We start from the raw sequence: 6,679 nt of genomic DNA on the forward strand, positions 1-6,679 counted from the left end.
GGGGGGGGGGAGGTACGAGTGAGACCGGTGAGGGGGGACGAGGGGGCAGTGTTCGGAGCTTTAGGATGGGCAGGGTACGGGAGGTCTGCGGTTTGGGAGGGTTGGCTCCAGACTCTGTGTGTACGACGAAGATGGATATATTGGATACCATAGGAACCAGCCAAAGAGGGAATCCACTGGTGGCTAAAAGTAGACGCGAAAAGCTCGTATGTCGGATGGAGATCGAGCTCTGCGCCACGACGCTTCGCGTCGGACAACTGTCGATGGGATTGGTGGACAGAGTGAAGACGAGGTGGTGGTTGCTGCGGAAGAAAATTGGTCGCTAAAGATAGAAAATCGAAATTTGGTTTTATGGTGACTGTGGCTGAACACGAATTGGATGTAACTACTGATAGTTACTAATTGCGAAAATGTTGAACTATAGATAGTCTGGATTTTGATTGACCTTAACTTTACGTTGATTATTGTTGAAATAGTTGGTTAGTCGGTATATGTTGGGATAGATTGCTCGATAATGGATTATTGAATATTTTTGGGTAAAATGATGTACTGAACAGTGACGGAATATAGGTGGGATTAACGCCGGTATTTATATAACCATGTTAGTTCGGAATTATTAACGTTGCCTAGGGTTCAGGGGTTTGCGAATGGATTTTTGTTGGATAACAACGTCCGGTAAGGATACCGATATTGGTACCGTTATGTTACTGTCTTACCGATATTTTCTGAAACATTTGTTTCGTAGCGGAAAATTCGTAAATTTCATTACTTCCGATACACAGAATTTAAATTATTTAAATAAATGGTAGTTTATAATAATCATGGAAAATGTACAAAATAGTATCATCAATTTCATTATTTTTCCATGTACGATGATCATGATCATAGTTTCGTTCCGGCGAAAAGAAGAGCACGGTAGATCGAGCAGTACATTGTCGTTCGCGGTTCCTCTCACAGATGGCGACAGCAGTGCAGTTTCTCTTTCGGACTCTGACGTCTCTTCATAACCAAGCTTTGGATACGCTCCAGCAGAATTACTGTAAGCAATTTCACCGAACACTTTATAACAAATATCAATAGAAAATAGGATTTGCAAGATAACACAGAATATAAACCAAACTGAACTGCACTTCTCCCGCTCGCACTCGCTTTAACCTAGGACTGTGTACACCGTGGTGGCTTAGTATGGTTTAGCCATGTTCGGGGCAGTTTGTCAGTATCGGACGACTATCCCATCCACCCCTGTAGTGCAGCGCCATCACCGCCTCCTCTTCGTTCACCCTCGCCCTCAGAACCTGTCCCCGCAGAAGCAGCAACTATACGAGCGGACCACTGTTTTGTTCGCGTGCGATGGACGCGTCGCCATAGCGACCGGCGGTTGTTTATTATTGCGTCGAGCGGTCGGGCTTTAGGGAGGAGATGCGAAAGGAGTAGTAGTAGCTAGTAGTACTAGTAGTAGTAACAGTACTAGCAGCACTATTGTAGTAGTGCCGTGTCGGTAGAACACACAGAGTGGGAGGTTGGTTCACCGGTTGGGAAAGGGGTTGGAGGGTGGCGTTGGTACTAGCTGTGGAAACGTTCAGTGGCGAGAAAATATCTCGTTCTCTCTACGAACTGTACAGTAACCACTTTGCCTACGAGGCTACGTATGGTCTATATACACATATATATACATTATACGCCTGGACGCCTGACTGCTTATAAACGGCCTGAACTCGGGCTCCGACCCTCCTGACTCGAACCGCACTCGCCTGGAAAAACACCACACTACCCGAACTCTGCGGGGTAATGAGAGTTCGATAAAGCGCCGTTACCAGCTGAACGTGAGGCGATTTTTCACAGGTGGTATACAAGCCACGGGCATCGATCTACACTCTAGTCTAGCTACGCGGTTCATGGCGAAGAACGACGTACGCCCACGTTTTAATAGCCAGCCAGTAAGCCGGTTTCAGTCATGCTGTACCACATAGCTAGTCAGTTTAGTCAGTTAGTCAGGCAGTCGGACTAACCAGTGATTGACCTGCCTCACCTGCATCCACCAAAGCCGTTACCGGTGGTTAGTGCTCTCGCTAATTAAGAACCGAATCGTGGCCACGCAGCTGGCGTATGCAACCCGTGTCGGCTTGGGATACGAATTATTAGCTACGTAACGAAGCCCAAGTTTCCTGAGCTGCGACATAAGGTAGGCAGGTATGGTCAGGTATGGAAGGTCCAAAAAGTATCTTTAGTTTTTGATGAGTTACGTAGACAGTATTTATCGTGTGGTTATTATATGAATATTTCTTTTGGATTATAATTGAGATTTTCACGGAACGAGGAGGATGGATGGGGTAGCATCAGGAATTCTTGGAAGAAAAGATGCTGGACACGAGAGCTTTTTCATGGGGAGAGTTGCAACGTTCAGCAATGTCCTTGGGTCAGCAACCGGATATCCGGTGGCTCGGTATCGCTCCTGGAATCAGTCCAGTCAGCGCCAACACCTCTAGCAGCGTCCCGACGTCCGATCGCGATGGGAAGCCAATAAGACAAACAGGGTGGAAAAAGAGTGAAAGTAAAAAGTAATGCAGATACAGTTTTACGTGTTTTTACTAAAAAGAATTTTTAAAAATTATTCTTCGGCCTTTCTAGGTGAACGTAAATTTGTCCCAATGGTGCACGTTTTGAACTTTGAGGCAGTATTATTTATGCTAAGCGTTAACCGTGTAAACGACGAGATCCTGCCGCACCTCCAACGCAGCTTGATCGTCGACATTTTCCCCAGGTTGCAGACTGCGGCATCCGCTCACCTGCTTTTATTCATAATTTACCATGTTCCTTTTCTCTCCGTCACTCTCTTTCCCTGTCTTTCTCGCTAGGCCACCAAGCTGCATACTCGTTTTGGGGCTAATTTATATTTACGAGCGAGATCGGCTAATTGCCGGTTAACCGGTTGGACGAGCGCACACGTTACCTACCATTTACAGCAGTCCTTCCTGCCTTCCTTTCTTACATAACATTAGAATTGAAGCAACTGTTGTCTGCCCGTGAGAATTCCTATACAGTACGGTATACAGATATTACACAAATATCGAGAGCCTGGCGACACCCTTAAATTCCTATAACTTACCCCCACAGTACAATTACCCTTATAAACTCCCGGAAAATGTATTCCGTCAGTGGCCTGACTACCACTGTTTAACGCTGTGCTACCCCCTCAACGATACGAACAACACGAGTATCCGCGAGATCTCGACTACAACCCTTCTATACCTTGCGATGACCCCTCCAACCCTTAATATCCCACCATGAAATTCTATAGGATATTCAATCATTCCTTTTTTTATAACTTATCAGTTTTATCCATATACATGCCTATGTGGGTACAGATACATAAATTGAAAAAAAACATTTTTAATTCTATAAAATAACAAATATAATTACGGTTACTTTTTTGTCACAATAAAATATTCAATAGTTTAGCAGTTAATTGGTGTTCAGTGTTAATACTAATTGAAGAATTTTGTTTCTGTTGACTATACCGCATAGGGGTTGACACGAAGGAGAAATTGCCGTCATGGATGCGTGACAGGTTCCTCCTGGCATGAAGCTCGTTTCGGCACAGCGACTGGCCACACCAGGGTAGCGCAAGCTCATGGACACGCGTGCGTGTTCATCCTGTGTACCGTGGTCAAACACACGGAGGAAAATGCGCACCCTGTCCATCATTCCCTCATAGCAGTATCGTCGGTGACCGAGCAAACACCCTCATTCTGTCCCTGCTTCACGCACATTCCAAAAACCACCCCACGATATCAACACGCTACACAGACTGGTGAATTGATATTAGAATTTTCTATAATTACATCAATTAATCGTAGATAGGATTAACAAAAAATTATGTCTATCCAGCTACAACACCTGGTTCTACGGCGCTCTGTAGCAATAGATATACGTAGTTTTGCTCTGCCGGAAACATATTGAAGTTAGCTCAGATTCGACTGTACCGACGATTTCCGAGAAGAATATGACGAATGTTCTCGAAGGAGTCCGATGAGCCTCGATATCCGGCGAGAAGTTGGCCGCGACTCGATGCACTGCTCGTCGACTGTATACACCACTGTAGTGTGTGTGCACGAACGGGGGGTGCATTTCGTGGTGTCCTCGGTGTCGGGGGTGGTTCGCCAGAGTGTACCGCGGGGTCAGAGTGGAAAGGGGTTGGCTCTGGGTTGGGGGGTGACGGCGCGAGGGTATTTGTTGGCGCGAGTGGCTAGCCAGTCGGATTACCACCGAGTGTGGGAGGGTGGGTGTAGGGGTGGTTCAGGAACTGGGGAGAGGAGAGTTCGCGGCGGCACAGTGCCACTCAACGAAAAATGTTACCAGAGTGAGTGCGAGAGAGAGAGAGAAATCGTAGAGAGGAAGGGAGGGGAGAGAGAGAGAGAAAAGCAAATGAGAGAACGTATGACTGACTGAGTGAGCGGGAAAGGGTGACTGGGTGGCAGAGAAAGGGTGTACGGGTCAAAGAGGACAGTGAGCGACCACTACTGGAAAATTTACACGCATCGCGAGCACAAAGTTGAATGGCGAAGGGTTAAAAGAGCATCGCTAATGTCCCCCAGCTCGGTTATTTTGTGGATTTTTCTATACGACCACCGAAAAGTTTCCCCGTACGATTTCACTATGGCGTAACTCTTGGTCGCGTCATTTATTTCTCTATATACATCTACATAGCTCTGCGTACCTCTTCGTGCTGCAACGGCTGCAATTCCCTTTTTTTATCATTCAAATTTCTTATCATCCATATACCCACAGTTAGAGTCCCTCTAGTAAGAGTCCGGCCAAGACCCGGAAGGGACGCCATATTAAGGGCTTGTTTGGCGCCACCATGACATTGCGCGCGGATTTTCAAACTATCAATCTTTACCATCAAGAGACTCGCTCGAGTCTCGCGCCATGTACAGGCAACCCGCCGTACAGGGCTTAACACTACCCACACTACACAATGCGAATCTCTCCCATATACGTATTCACAGACAACATTCTATTCCGGAAAGAGCTCATAATATGGCGGAGCCAATCACTAACAAGCCCCACCGTTGGTCGGACTCTTACTAGAGGGACTCTACCCACAGTGAGTGACATCACGTTCAATTTTCAAGTGACTTTCTTTTTTGACGCTTCATTTTATTATAGCTACCTATCCTATTCAAGACAGTTATGGGAAGTCCATTAAAGGTGAATCTTTGCAGAAGGTATCTCGAGGGCTAAACCGAAACCTGACCGGCCGCAACGTAACGCTAACCCAGTGAAATAGATAGTGGGAAGCACGCAGAATCCATCCATATATCCCTGGGCCAACAAACCGACCGAATCTCGACAGGACGGATGGGTAGGCCGTGTGCACCGTTGCCACTCGATATATATATATATATACGAGTCCACATACGGAGTACATCCATGTACGTATATATATGCATGGAAACGAAGGTATACATGTGGACGCTCTATACCGTCATACTGGCGGCAGTGGCTCGGCACTCCGCAAATTTTCAACCCCTATTCGAGCTCGTTTTTGCCGCGTCCACCGCCAGATCAATGGGGTTGCTAACACGAGTACGTATATATGTCCGTCGACCGCCCCCAGTCACTCTGCAACCCCCCTGTACCGACCGCTGGACCTACCAACTCCCCCCTCCTCCTCTCCAACCTATGGAACCACCCAACGCCACCCCCTTGAAAACCCCTGTACGCTACTCCTGCTCTTCTCGTACAGGGTGATTATAAAGTTTCGATACGTATCGCCGAACTCTGGCAGATATTTTTGAATTTTTTTTTTGTACGCGTATAATCTGATTTTAATGATGCAGACACTTACTCGTGTATCATCCCTTGCTAGAATGGTTGTTATAGGTATGCTAGTGGCAAAGAAATATATGTATTTAAGCGATAACTTTCAATGATATAGTTTTTTCAAAATGAATCGAATATTTTGCTTTTATTTTTTTTTGCTTTTTAATATTTTGAATTTATGCTTGCTCTACAATGATATATGCACGTATGCACTAGCGAGGGTGCGACTTTTTTAACGTTCTGTACCAGTAGGCGATACTGAGTCTACGGATACATTTGTGGCAACAACAGGGAGGTTCGAACCAAGGGGATGGATCGATAATTCTGTTTCAGTTACTGACAATTACGACTAATTCGACCACCAATCAGCAGCGCAGCACCCATGGCTATGTACGCGGCTCTCTTTATCGCGCAGACTATACCTACGACTGCACGTGCGCAGAGCCTCGTTATCATACGTAGCTTTTCTACGATCAACGGAGCAGAAGTCGTCGAGCAGAACGCGCAAAAATCACTCGCCGGTTGTCTTCTTTGATTATACGGCGAACAACGGGAAAACGTGAAAATTGAAATGGCAGGGCGATCATTATTCCACCTCAACTACTCGTTAAACGATACGGTTAATTGGACACCAGAGGGAAGGGAAAAAATGCAGCCTGTTGTAAAATATGGATATTGTAGAATTTTGAATCATACTGTATTATTAATGATCATATCTACACTGGTTTTAATATATATAATTTTATGCGCAATAATTTTCATCGACAGCTCGGAGGCATTTTTATTTATCAATTAATGATAATGTAATATTGAAATTCAAATGGTCCATACACTGTGTTAGGTCATTGGGATG

This window comes from Cephus cinctus, unplaced genomic scaffold, assembly GCF_000341935.2.
Source record: "Cephus cinctus unplaced genomic scaffold, Ccin1 Ccin1_scaffold0661, whole genome shotgun sequence".
NCBI classification, from domain to species: Eukaryota; Metazoa; Arthropoda; class Insecta; order Hymenoptera; family Cephidae; genus Cephus; species Cephus cinctus.